Here is a 14,652-nt window from a genome sequence, read left to right as displayed (position 1 = left end):
TTTTTTTTTAGAGAAGAATAGTTTTAAAATAATGTAGTCCAGGATAGACCCCATAGAAAATCGACGAAACCTTGTTTTTTTTTGGTGACAGCCCGCTAGACCGAGGGTCCGCGAGACCGAGGGTCCGTGAGACCGAGGGTCCGCGAGACCCTAGGCCCGCGAGGCCGAAGGTCCGCGAGACCGACTTTTTTCCCTTCATCGGTTGCCGGTTGAAAGCTTGATATTCCAAGCATTTTGGTAACAATGATTAAGATGGGTAACTAAAAGAACAATTGACGCAAGCGCGCAAGCTGAAAATTTTAATATTTCGATCTGAAAAAATTGACAGTTTAATGGACGTTTTTGATAAAGAATAAGATGTATATCCAACCAAATATTATTGCAAATCGAAGAGGGAGTTTTTTTTTAGGTTTACCTGAAAACGGGACATTCTATTCAACTATTTAACCATGAAAAGTATTGGTTTATTGCTAAAGAAGTGATGCGAGCGCGAAACGCGAGCTGAAAATTTTTATATTTCACTCTGAAAAACGGATATTTTGAGCACGATTTTGAATAAAGAACGAGTTGTGCATTTCAATTTCGCTTGTCGATTTCTGTCTAACATAACAATCTTATTTTATTTTTACACATCCGGAATTATTGGGGGGGGGGTAAACAATATGTTTGCCCCCCATCCCCCCGGGATTGACGCCTCTGATCGTAAGTTTATACTGTAAGTAGCAGAAACATCCCCATCCCCCTAGAGAGACGTTTCGTGCGCGCAGTATACGTGTTTCGCACCACCGCTATGGCGGTGGTGAGCAGGCGTGCTCGCATTATAATTTGTTGGTGAGATATGTGTCTCTCCTGAGTCATGAAATCCTCGCAACGCCACTGATTCTATATACTGTAGTTACCGGGAATTATTTGGCACCCCCCCCCCGTTAACAGGCACCTGTTACGTCACTGCAACGAGGCGTCTTAAACCACTCGACCGCGGCAACCGATGAAGGGAAAAAAAGTCGGTCTCGCGGGCCTTCGGTCTCGCGGACCCTCAGTCTCGCGGACCCTCGGCCTCGTGGACCTTCGGTCAAGTGGTCGGACCCCGTTTTTTTATATGTACAATATTTTTTGGTGGTTTCTTGTCAATTCGACATAATTCGACATAATATTTATTTTCCTGATATTCAAAATGGCCGCTATAGGTCATTGTATACACTATATGAATAGGGAAAACAAATTTTACAAAAATGAGCACAAAACTGCAAAAATCTCGATGTATGAACGAAATAATGTATGCAAATCATCTCGAATTGACAAGAAACCATCAAAAAATATATAAAAAAAACAAGGTTATGCCTCTTCTATCCTAGATATGGAAACACAACACGATGACTGACAAAGATGGTTAGTTCTATGTGATTCATTTATTTCAGTCTTACAGTGTACCGCTGTTCAAACTTTTCTACAACTCTGATTAACATATGAACTTTACAGAGTTGTCTTACATTTAGAAATAAGTGTTTGAATGGTAAACAAAAAAGTGTAATGTTTCATATATAATCTTCAATCAAATAAGCATGTTTGTTTAAACTTTTAAACAGTTGTAAAGTTCATAATGGTGTTTTTACTGTTATGTGCATGATTAATTATCTGATTAAGAAACGTCAGTGATCTTCGAAGTTATTAGATTGGATGCAATATTTGTGATGAAAATAAAATGCAATCAATGCAGTCAAAGAAGTCAAGGTTCCGTGAAAGGCTTACTTTATGAAAAATGGAAGTGGTATAAAGGCTGAAAATAATTTCTCTACTAACTGTTCGCTATACGGCGTGAATTTGGGCCTCCATTATCCTGCTTCTAACAATCTACCAAGAATTGAGCCGTAAAATAAACATGGATTGACCTTCAATCTCATCATTGTAAGGAAATAAAGAAAGAACAAATTAATTATGTAACCCATTCATAGCTATGTTATCGTTGTCATTTTAATGATAATCTATCGGAGTTGAGATCAATCAGTGGTAAAGTATCAGGAAGTCATTTTGTATTCGAATAAGAATTACAGCTTACTGTATAGGAGTGTAATCACTTTGTTGTCAATTTGGGTTTGTTTGAATTTGGTTTTGTATGAAAATGAAAATCCATATTTTATTGTTCGAAATAGACATAAAATTAAATACTCCGAAAATTTGCTCTGCCCAATATTGATCGTATGGCCGGCAGCCACTGTGCAGCGCCGGATCGACGAGGCTCTCTCCCTGTAACCGTTGAACGCCAAACAGGAGAGCAGCGGCTCCCATCTCTTTAACGTCTTTTGGTCTGACCATGGTCTGACGCGGCCAGGTTTGAACCCCCAACCTCCAGGTTGTGAGATAGATTGAGCCAACACACCGGTTATCAAGGAAGATGTTGCTGCCACATGTTATTTGTTGTAGGTTTATAGATGTAAACAAAAATTGCGGGTATTATACTTTGATTGTCAACTGGTGTTCCTGAAATATCAACTTGTAGACTTTTTCCAATTAATGTAACCTATCTACTAATTTTTAAACTAATTTTAATTTCATATTTTATACACGTGCACAGGTTGATAAAAAAGTGATGGCGATACAAGTTTGAACCTCGCGTATAGTCTAGGTTGTTGTCTTAGTTTCCTCATCAAAATGCTCGCAAGGTTCAACTTACTCGTCAATGAAAAAATACATTTTTTTTGTTTGTGTATGCGTATGAGTTGCGTCCCGTGTACGTGTGAGACAATAAAACCTTACTTTTGCTCGCCAAATTGCACCTAAGTTATGTCGTAGAGAGCTAAAAGGTCTGGGAAGATAAATACTATGTAGAAATCGTATTTGTTGAGGGGTCTGTGAATTATAAAAAAAATGCATAATTTGTATATTTTTATGAACATGTTACGGTTGCCTTGATTGTTCTTGGAAAAAGTAATTGTAAGAAAAGTGGTCTATACGCATGAATTTTTAAAAGTTTTATTGGAGAATGAGGTCGTTTGGGAAAGATAGTCATTTTAATAACTGTTTCAATAAACTTTTTGTGGATCCTTATATATGGGGAACCTATTGCAATTATAGGTGTTGTGGGCGTTGTGGCGTGCGCCTGTAATCCAAGCTATGTGGGGAAGTTACAAATTGATGCAGACTTTCCAGCCCTGGTCACGTCTTTCGGATGGTGACGTTAAAGGTCGGTCCCAGACCTAAATATCATATCTGAATTGATACACGTCTGACAAAACTCAACACACACACACACACACATTATAGGTGTGTGTTTTAATGCTTTACCCCTTGACCCCATTAAACACGATCCAACATTTCTTTCCTGTTTGTGTCAATTTACTATTGCAGATATAAGGGTAGAATTAGAAATCACTGGCTCTGATTATAATTATACATAGCAGAAGAATTCCGTGATCACCTGAAAAATTGGGCCAAGCGGACGGACATGCACGGTGGCATCCTTATAGGAAAACCGCGTTGGATCCGCGGCCGTCAGTTAATTTGCACCTTTTAACGGTGCAGACCAATAAATAAAATTGTCACATTGTCGCAAGACAATGAATGAATCAATCAATAGACAGAGACAAATTTGAGAAAGGTTACAGATCCCCCGGGGGCCACTTCCATTCACGAGTGGATACCATGCGCGACCATGGGGTCTCGAAAAGCACCCTAAACACGTAATTTCCATATTCTGAAAATGCACCCCTTAACAAGTATTGACGTGTGAAACCCTACCCTTAACAAGAATTGGAAACGAAACGATACTCTTGGCAAATATTCCCTGAAATTAACCCCTAAACAAGTACAGGAAATGTTTTATTGTTACGGGTCCTTCGGTCGTCGGCTTTACCTTATTTGGTTTATTACGATCCCACCTTCTACAAGTCGCGCAAATCGGACTCGAAACACGAAGTGTTGGGGTAAAAAGGACATCCTTTATGTAACATTTTAATTTTGTTTTATCATTCCCTCAAATTCCACCCTAAACACGTAATTGTCCTAGCGAAATAGATACCCTTTTTTCATTATTTTTGTGTTTTTGACACCCTTATCACGTTACGTACGTAACGTGCCCTATCGTGAAAAAGACCTCCTTTTTACGTGTTTTTTTTTTGGTCGCACATGGTATCCACTCGTCAATGTAAGTGGCCCCCCCCCCCCGGGTACAGATCTTCACTCATCAATTTAAATTCCTGAAAAAGGTTGCATTTTCATTTTGTTTTGTTCATAATGTTTGACCTGTTCGGAGTTGGTTTGGTTGGAATAATTGTGGTATGATAGAGTATTTTTATCACTATAATCCACTTGAATTGTTGGTTCAATTCAAGATTATTGAGATGATAACAATTAAACAAGAGCATCACCGATCATTAAAAGAAAATTGAAGGAGCGATTCCAAAAATAAAGAGATTAAAAACTTTGCATACTAACAAAATGCAAAATTGATATTTTGGTTCATATACATGTACATGTATATTTTTGCAATTTCCGTAATATATTTCCACCATGTCCACGTAACGTAGATCGGTGTGATATCACTGTTTGGAGAGAATCTGAATCTCCACTCCTCTCCTCTCTTCTTGTCTTTTATTTTTTTTAATTTTATTTGCTCCTCTTCTCTTTCTTCTTTTCTCTATACCATAGCTCTTCTTTTCTAAGTTAAAAAATCATTTCTATACATAAGCAAATCCAGGAGGAATAGATCCTCTCCCATTGACGACCCCAGAAGAAAAGAAGAAGAAGAGGGAGAAGAAGAAAAAGAAAAAGAAGAAAATGAAGAAGAAAAAGAAGAAGAAAAAGAAAAAGAAGAAGAAAAAAAAAAGAAGAAAGAATAAGAAGAAAAAAGAAGAATTAGAAAGAAGAAAAAGAATAAGAAAAAGAAGAAAAAAGACGAGGAAGAGAAGAAGAAAATAATTAAATTAAGAGCGCTTAGCTGAACTTCATGACATGTGATATTTATCAATATAAACCTGCATACGAATCAGATGCTGTTAATCGATCTCTAGTCAAGGGTCAATACTTTACACTAACAACCATTATCAATGAAGATATCCTTTTCGCAAAAAGGGTGTACATGTATCAATAATAATGTAAATATTTGCTGACAAACGAATATTTCTTGTTTTCATATTGCGTCGTGTAGTGCAAACTGCTGACAGAGCAAAGATTGTTGCTCATAATGTTATACAATTCTGTTTATATGAAACTTACAGTAGCCGTGTTTGAAATCTAAAATCAAAATTAGTTTGAAAAAGTGGATAAGTTGTATAATTTGGAAACAGCCTATAAGTTGATACTTCATGAATACCAGTTGACAATCACAGTATAGTAGTACAATTTTTGTTTACATCTATAAACCTACAACAAATAACATGTGCCAGCAACATCTTCTCTGATAATTGTTGTGTTGGTTCAGTTGGTAGGGAGTCTATCTCACAACCTGGAGGTCGGGGGTTCAAACCCCGGCCGCGTCAGACCAAAAGATGGGAGTTGCTGCCTTGCAAGGCAAATTTTCAAAGTGTATAATTTCATGTCTATTTCGAACAATAAAATATGGATTTTCATTTTCATACAAAACCAAGAAAACAAACCCAAAATGGCAACAAAGTGATTACACTCTTATACAGTAAACTGTCATTCTTCAAGTTCAAGTTTGTCTATATTTATTCATATTGGAAATTATTTTTGTTCACAACTTCACGTCAATAAACAACGAACTACCATAGTAAACTTAATAAAGCCAATGTTACATTTAAAAACTTTTAGAGTGAAGGTGATTATCCGTTTTCATAAAGGTTACAAACAAATAATGTACATAAAGCCTACATTTGACAAAAGATGACACTACTTGAAGAAAGGAGTACTATACACACTGTTAGACCGCTGTGTAAAATCGGTGCTGTGTACGAACGGTTGTGTATTTTTTTTCACAACCCTGCGTAATCTTACCCGAGTTACGTTAAATATTGGTTGCGTAAAAAGTTTTCTTCAATAAGAGGTTACGATTTCACGTCAATTCCCGCCAAGCACCCAGTTTCACAACAGTTGTGTACATGAATTCACCACGTGACTTGAGACAGCCAATCAGCCGTCATAAAAGTTTTACGCAAACTTTTGATATCCATATCCAAAATGGAGAGTGCCAAGGAATTGCTTTGCGATTGAGGGTTCGAGTCACGTCAGCCGTCAAAAATTTTGAGGGTAAGTGTGATTTTTGGAAATATTTTTATTAAGAGAGTGTAATGTAGATTGTGATGGCTCCGAGTGTGGTCGAATGTGGAATTAAGTAAGCTTGCTTTAGCTACAAATCTAACGTTAGAGAGCAGTGAGTTGGATCGACAGTGCATGACTGAGTGCGAGTGGTGCGTGTGCGATTGATTGGCTACCGCGTATGCAGGCGCCGTACCGGTACCTGGCCTTCTCAGTCCGCAGCTGGTCGGCGATGCGAATTCAGCGGTGCGGTATTCTACCTACCGCATGTTTGAACGAACCACTTATCCGGTGTAGCCTACAAGGTTATGAATAACTTTGTCCTGAGTTATACCATGGTCACATTTGTTCTACGGCGGCCGTACGGCGAGTCGAAAACAGTCGTTTGAAAATTTTTGTACCAGCTAAATATTCCGGTAGGTGGTTTGAATAAAAATGAATAAAACGGCTGTTTTTGACTCGCCGTACGGCCGCCGTAGTCGTAGAGCAAATGTGACCAAGCCTAGTATTAGTAACCCCTGTGTGGTGAAATAATGTGGGTAGGCCTAATGCTTGGCACATTTTCTCTTGTTTTGGGGGATAGACTCTATGCTTGAAGTTGAAGCCTTAATTGTTTATAATTCTATCACTGTCACTCAGTTCCAATCTAACTTAGATTGAAACCGTCCGTGATACTAGTCAAGTGTAGTAACAATCAAGGCTTGAATTTCAAGCATTAAAGATTCGCCAAAATTCGACATGTGCCGTCTAAGTTGGATGTTTTTTCTAGATCAAGTTAGGCTTTTATGCAATATTTTTTGTTCTAAAATTTCTTTTCAGAAAATGATGTTTGCAGCAATAATTGTTAAATATATTTGTCTATTTTTAATTGCAATGGTCATTTTATAATTCTATCTCAATAGGTAATAAAATCTTTAAATGAATCGCCATGTTTACGCCCATCATTCGACATCCCCCGCTTTTCATTCGACATTCAAATTAAAGTCAATGCGTGCTGCTGAATTGCATCGCATGCGATGTGCAACCCAGAAGTTGCCGCGGCCGTTCGCTCCCGCATTGCAACATCTCTTGATAAATTTGTTTTACTCTAACGTTAGAGTTACAGTTAAAGATGGCATGAATAAAGTAGAAAACTTAAATATGTGGCAGTATATTTTGTAACTTGTCATAATTTGGTGAAAATGGCATGGATCTCACTTTAGCTGTAAAATGTCTTTTAAAGTGATTTTTGTACTTTGTAATTTCAGAGGCCTATGGAGCTGAGTGAGGATGAGGATCCAGTTTTGCAAGATAAAACGACACCAAAACCAAGAAAGAGGGTCAGATGCCCCTATGAATTTGTAAGTATTTGTAAGACTATAAATATGAATGTGGGGTGTTAGATCTACATGTATACCGTTTGTAGCTAAATCATTCCATGTAAATGATTCAATTGTTTGATTGCTTTGACTATTTTTAAATTGTTTTAATGGTTAAGCCTACGGTAAAACATGATGGTGGGCCCCAAGTCTGCATACCTAACAATTTGAGTTAAGATTTAACATAAATTTTCTCTTATTTCACAAAATATTTTGGTTAGTAATGTTCCTTATATTATAAAGAGTAAGTGTACTCAATTTCTCATTGAAAAATGAAAGAAAATATAGAATTTCCTTGAAAAAACCTCGGGCAGTCATTTTCAGATTGAAAAAAAATGGTATAACCCCATGTCTGCGCACTCATTCACTTTGCACACGATTCAGGAATTTTTTATGAATACCTGTCTATAAATGTATTACATGTGTGAAGTTCATGCTTGTTGTGTATCTTCTTTTACTAGAATCGTGCAGATAGGTGGGTGCGCAGACTTGGGAGACCGCGCAGATATGGGGGAACTGACCGTACTTGTTTATAGATCTTGCCCCATTGATGTTATATGGGTCATAGAGGGCTGTTTGGCTGAGCTATATCAATTAAAATGATGATAATCATAATAAATTTATGAAATTGATTTCTATTCAGGATGTTAAAAGCATCATTTTGAAAGGTAGAAACGGAAGGGGCTTGCTGGAGGCATTAACTCGAGGACGGGTTCTAAACAACAGCGAGAGAATTCAACTCAACTGAGTGTTGGTTAGCCATCTAATTGAAGAGCATTGATGGAAGTAAGTGTATTGGGGGTTGAATTTGCGCCTATTTCCTCTGCATATCTCTTCGATCAGTCATTACGTCCCCTATAGATTGCTGCACGCTCAAAATTCTGTTTTTTCTCACCTGTTTGAAGCTCAGATTAAAAAGAAGGGAACCTTCACTCATACCTTGCCATCAACATGAAATAACCTCACTCAAGTGATAAGAAATAGCAGTTCATCTGGCACCCCAGACTTTTGCTTGATTATCCTGAAATGCACCAAGTGAAATTAAAGGGCTAGTCCATCCCAGAAAAAATCCCCAGATTCAATAGAAAAAAATCAAACAAGAATAAAACTGAAAATTTCATCAAAATCTGTTTTAAATAAGGAAGTAATGACATTTTAGTTTTGCTTATTTTTCACAAAACAGCACAACTCAGTGATATGCAAATGAGGCCCCTTTTGGTTGAGCCACAAAAGTTCCACTTGTTCAGGAAGGAATAAAACTTTGTTTATCATGACAATGAGGAGAAAATTAAAATATTCCATATTGCATGTAACAAAATGCAAACGAAATAGTGAGTGGCCTACATCATCAGTTGCCTAATTTGTATATCTACCAGGATGTGCATATAATGTAGGTAATTGTTTTGTGAAATTAAGTGAAACTTTGAAATTTTCTTATTTTACATCTGATTTTGATTAAACTTTCAGTATTATGCTTGTTTAATTTTTCTCTATTTATTCCAATCAACTTTTTATTTGGGTGGACTTGTTTATATGGAGATTTTTGTGTAGAAATTTGCATGGTTAAATTTGTTTAATAATTATTTCTTACAAACTTCAATTCACACTGTAGTTCACGTATGAAATGCAAGTGCCGGATATCAGCATGATTGTGATTTTGGCAGACAAGATTGGAAGGCCCACCCACTTACATGTAGTCTCAAAAAGTCCAAACCAGCCCAATTTTTCAAGTTTAAACATATTGTTTAAATGGGGATACAGTTCATTATCTCTACCTCTTGTCTTGATATGACTTTACCTCTTTATTCTATTGTACGTCTGATCATATTTTCAGTACATGTTATTAATATTTTTGGCAAATTTCATCTTTTGCATTTTTAATTAAATCAAATCTTGTTTTGTATATTCAATCTATTTTACACCTATTTTTTTGAAAGCCCACCATCACAAGTGAAGGAAAGCCTTGCGCACAGCCTTGTGGATCAATTCAAAATTTTGAAGGACATCAACGGAATCACAGGATATGTAAGTATCTTGTATTCTTGTTTTGGGGTGCTGTGGATGCAAGGATAGCAAACATAAGAAAAGCAGCCCGAAACAATAGCCCTTTGATGTAAAACAATGCACTAGTTGAACTTTTAATTTGGTCTCAAAAGATGCTCGAGACTTGAAAGTATAATCTCTGTGAGCGGCACGGTCAAAAAATTTCGGGCAGCGGAATTACCACGGAAAAGGCAGTGGAGGCCCCCCCCCCGCACCGTGGCCTTTAGGGTGAAGAAGAGATTAATGGCAGAATTGTTGACTACTGTGGACCGGAGAGCAACCCTTCCAGAATCCTTGAATTATTTATAATCTCTAAAAATCAAATGGTGTGCAAGGCACATTTTGATTATCTTGACATCCTATCACATTATAACTTAGAATTGCAGTAAAAAATTGAAGGGTGACCGTCCGAAAAACAATGTTGTGTCAATTTCTATGTTATTTTGGACAAGGAATTCGTTTTTAACAACAATAAATGGATAAACACTGTCTTTTAACTTAAGATTTAACCCTTAATTGGGGGGGGGAGTCAATTTCCTGTTCGGTAATTTGTTCAAAACTTACTACCTAATCAGCCTAATTCCTGTTGACAAAAAAAAAAAAACCCTTCACCCGATCCCGAGGTGAGGGGGCAGTCAAACATATTGCTGTACACACGCGTGACCAAAAAACGCGTTTAAAGGGGTGTTTTTTCAGTTTTGGACGCGGTCCCACGCGTGGACTTGCTAAGGGTATCAAAAACACAGATTTTCAAGAAAAAGGGTGGTTTTGAAAGACTGGTTAATGGTCAATCGCAGGGTCAAACATATTCAGGGTATGTTTTTCCCCCCAAGCTTTTTTCCCCGAGATCATATTTTGGCTACAACTTGTTTAGGGGCCAAGATATTTATTTTTAAAATTTATGTATTTATTCATTTATATTTTTACTACTTTATTTTATTTTTTTGTGGTGGGGGGGGGGAGGGCAATGTGACTTATATTATTGAAACATTGCAGGCTAATAGCTTGCCAACACAGTTGCAATATGAAACTAAACATGTCATGGTAGTTTCAATAGTTCTGTTAACAAGGAAAAAATAGTTTACTTCGAATTCAAGCACAAAATGTAACTAAACCACCCATTGGGGGTGCAATCCAATATTTTCTGTGTTTGTAAAATGTTGATTTAATCTCATGTGTCATTTATTGAGAAGCTGAAAATATATCATTTTATGAAAACGAGAACATTTTGATCATGACAGAGTAAATTGCCTGCACTGAGTCAACTTTCCCTTGAATCTCATCTTTTCAATACAGGAAGGAACATCCATTGAATATTATTTGGCCGATCATGATGCAAAGGATCGACCACAGCCTTTCTTGTTGATCCTTGGAGGCACCCGGTGGAAACAGAGCCAGGTTTTGTCATTGTCGAGCGTAACACCGTCCAGTGTACATGTACTTTCATCACGCAAGCTATAGATGTCTGCTTTAAGTTAACCTATGTGCTGGATGTTGACTACCACACCCAGTGTTTCCTGCATGGCAAATGCTCCAGCAATTGATGTATGAATTTCCTCCCGGTGCTTTGAGTGGTGTTGTCCTGCTCAGCTTTTGAACTTTGCTGGGCAACATCAAGAAGGAATTTTAGTCTGAATAGGCAGCATTCAGTACTAAGGAAGCAAGTAACAGTAGTTTTGTATTAAATAGGCGATTTCTCTTGGTTCTCCTTGTTAATGATTAAAGACTTAGACCGTAACCAAAACTGAAATGGACAAATCATATACCATTTGAAAGCTTATAAGCTACTTAACACAGAAAAGCAAGTTTTGTTTCACAAAATGAGCATTTGGGGGTACGGAACACAAATGCTCATAATTCAAAAGCCAGGTGTCATTACTCTGTTTTGCTTCACAAAATGAGCACTCCCAAATTATGGGGGGGGAATCAGGTTCTGCAGATACATTGAATTATCTGTTCCCATAATAATTTGTCACTTGCTTCCTTTTGACTAAACAGTATTTCATAATTCAAAAGTCAAGAAATATTACTTTTGTTGCTCACATGTCAAGTACGTCTCGTAAAGTAAAAAAAAAATATTAAAAAAAGTTTTGAGAAAGCTGTCACTTCCTTTTTTCAAACCATGACAGAGTATCAATGTGAAAATGACAAAAACTCATCTGGATGGATATCTGGACTAAATTGCAACATATGTGTTGACACACATACAAACAACCTGGTATTGTTTATTTATATTTTTGCAAATGTTTACATTGTTTATGGATGAAAGTTAAATGGAATATGATAGCTAAATGTGAGAGTTATTGGTTATGTCACATCTGGATCAATCAAGGACTTTGAGATGGGGACTGCCTTTTTACTTTCCAGCTCTTGTTATATTTTTGGCTTATATGAAATTTACTCATGCAAATTGCCTGTGATCCTCTTCAAGTTGTAACAGTCATGAAGCTTTTGATTTATCACTTCTCCCATTAAAATTGGCTGTTTTCAATGAAAAGAGAATACAGCAAAATTTAAGTGTTATGAACAAGGAAAAACATATCAACGGGGCCTTAATTCATAATTGATAGGTTAAACATATATGTATTTAACATAGTTTGAGATCAGTCGAAACTGGTTTATATTACTACAGATGTTTCACTGAAATATTGTTGCCAAGTTGTCTATGTAGTCAAATATCTATTGAAAATTCAACAATGCAGAGAAGTCAAACATTGTATAGATATTACTATAAAACGGATAAAGTAGCTGAAAAATTGTTTCACTTTTGTGTCCAACTTCAAATGTCATCAAAATGTATCGATATGTTTAAACATATCTACATATCTATAGAATATGTAAACAGATTACAACCTCACAGTCAACAGAGATGCCAACCCTCCCGATTTGATCGGGAGGCTCCCGAAAATTCATCCCAACTCCCGCCCTTACGATTACCATCCTTATCCTCCCGAAATTACGATTTTTTTGCATTGATCAATTTGGATTGGAAGGACATGTATCGTCTGCTAACTTTAGCATGCAGTAACTCCATTTCGTTCGCTGCTACTAAATTCTGTGTGAAAAGTAGACAAATAAGGAGCAGCGAAAAAGCTGGTGCATGTGATATGCCCGACGGGAATCCACTGTGCACCAGGCCGGTAGGCCCGGCTAGCTTCGCGAGGCGTGTGCGCTCGCGGCCACTGGATTTGTCGAGTCGTGCGGTGGAATATCGGTGTGTGATTTCGGCGTATTGATGGGTTGATATTGACACGAAATGGCGGAAAATCAACAAAAGAAGACCAAGAAATGGTGTGAGAAGTATAAGACTGAATACAGTCTCCAGTACCTGTGTGTTCGGAAGTCGGAAAGAGGAATTTACCATGCATTTTGCGCAATTTGCAGCGTGGACATTTCAGTTTAGCAGGGAGGTCGTGATGATCTTCGGAAGCACTTAACGTTCGGGAGCAAACGGCACAGGCCTACGGACATTGCGATGGCAAGATCTTCGAGCTCCACTAGTACCCTGTTGTCTTTATTTCACCAAGCAAGGGACCAGCGCTGAGCTTTTCTTTACTGGATTTATAGTGGAACATAACCTGCCCAAAGCCGATAGTGATAATGCATCCTTATTATTGTTGTTGAACAGGTACTTCTTTTGTCCCCTCATTTTTTATTTACATGTGAAAATGCATATTTGATAATTTTAATGTTTAAAAAGTGGGAACAGTGTTTATTTCAAAACATGTGAAATGCCCCAAAATAAGGGTCAGATTGCACCAGAGAGCATCTAGAAACCCAGAGCTTCCAGGGCCCTAAGGCGGGCCCTGGACCCGGCCACAAGGGTCGAGCGCTCCGCGCTCGAGATGTGCGCTACGCGCACATAATTTGGTGGCGGTTGCAAATCCTCCCTAATTTGGATTTCCAAAAGTTGGCATCTCTGAGTCAATCACCAATAATGCCTTCTTTTCTGAGAGCAACAAGTCATCAAATATTTGAGTGCATGTCAGATATAGTTCAACCCTAAGAAGACGGGGGGGGGCTGGGGGCCTGATTCAGCCCCCCCCCCCCCTCAGCATTTTTCGCGATAAATCCGCCGCGCGAAATTTTTTGACCGCGTCACTCGATGACTTTTTACGTTCAAGTCTCTTGCAACTTTTGAGACCAGAATTTTGACCCCCCGGTACGCGGTTCCAAAATACACAACATTTTGTAAGTGCATGCAGACCCCAAATTACTCAAAATCATGAATCTGTGTACAAATCCAATGCAAATGGTGTTTTTAGCCAAAATTCATGAATGTATCATTATTTTTCCTTTTACTGCTTAAAATCAATTTATTTTATCTTGTTTATAGTCAAAATAAAGTCCCTGACGATTTCCATTGGAAAAACAATGAAAAGCAAAAAGTCGAAAAACAAATACATAAGAAATTTAGAAAACAATAGAATACATAAGAAAAAAAATGTGATGTTGAAATGAAATTGATCAGATGTCTATCTAGAGTATGTGAAACAAAAATTAGCATTTTAGGGGCATTATTTTATTAATTAGAGCAAACTTAGGATTTTATTCATAAATTAATGAGCGTTGAGATTTTTTGCAGAATTTGATATTATAGTTTTTTAGATAATGCCATGGGTAATGCGTGTGCCAATTTTCGTCGCGATCGACGGCCGAAATCATACGGGGGGGCTGAATCAGCCCCCCCCCCCCGTCTTCTTAGGCGTTGAAATAGCCCAGTCTATTTAGGGTTAACCCTAAATAGACTATAGACTAAATGGGCTATTTCGACATCTAAGAAGACTGGGGGGAGGCTGTTTCAGCCCCCCCCCCCCCTTATGATCTCGGCCGTCGATCGCGACGAAAATTGGCACATGCATTACCCATGGCATTACATACAAAACCATAACATCAAATTCTGCAAAAAATCTCATGTCTCATTAATTATGCTAATTTATGCGTAAAATCATAAGTATGCTCTAATTAATAAAATAATGCCCCTGAAATGCTAGTTCTTGTTTCACATACTCTAGATAGGCATCTGATCAAATTTATTTTT

At 37.6% G+C, this 14,652-nt stretch overlaps 1 long non-coding RNA gene across 1 annotated transcript; it reads left to right on the top strand.

The window, feature by feature from the left end:
- The first annotated feature begins 5,918 nt into the window (after positions 1-5,918).
- On the top strand, positions 5,919-11,121 carry LOC121418236. Its single transcript, XR_005970434.1, has 5 exons — positions 5,919-6,201; positions 7,458-7,550; positions 8,212-8,354; positions 9,506-9,593; positions 10,908-11,121. It is a non-coding gene; the product is annotated as an uncharacterized LOC121418236 (long non-coding RNA).
- The last annotated feature ends 3,531 nt before the right edge of the window (positions 11,122-14,652 follow it).

Source organism: Lytechinus variegatus, chromosome 7 (assembly GCF_018143015.1).
Source record: "Lytechinus variegatus isolate NC3 chromosome 7, Lvar_3.0, whole genome shotgun sequence".
In the NCBI taxonomy this organism is placed as follows: domain Eukaryota; kingdom Metazoa; phylum Echinodermata; class Echinoidea; order Temnopleuroida; family Toxopneustidae; genus Lytechinus; species Lytechinus variegatus.
This window is presented reverse-complemented; position numbering and strand designations above follow the sequence as displayed.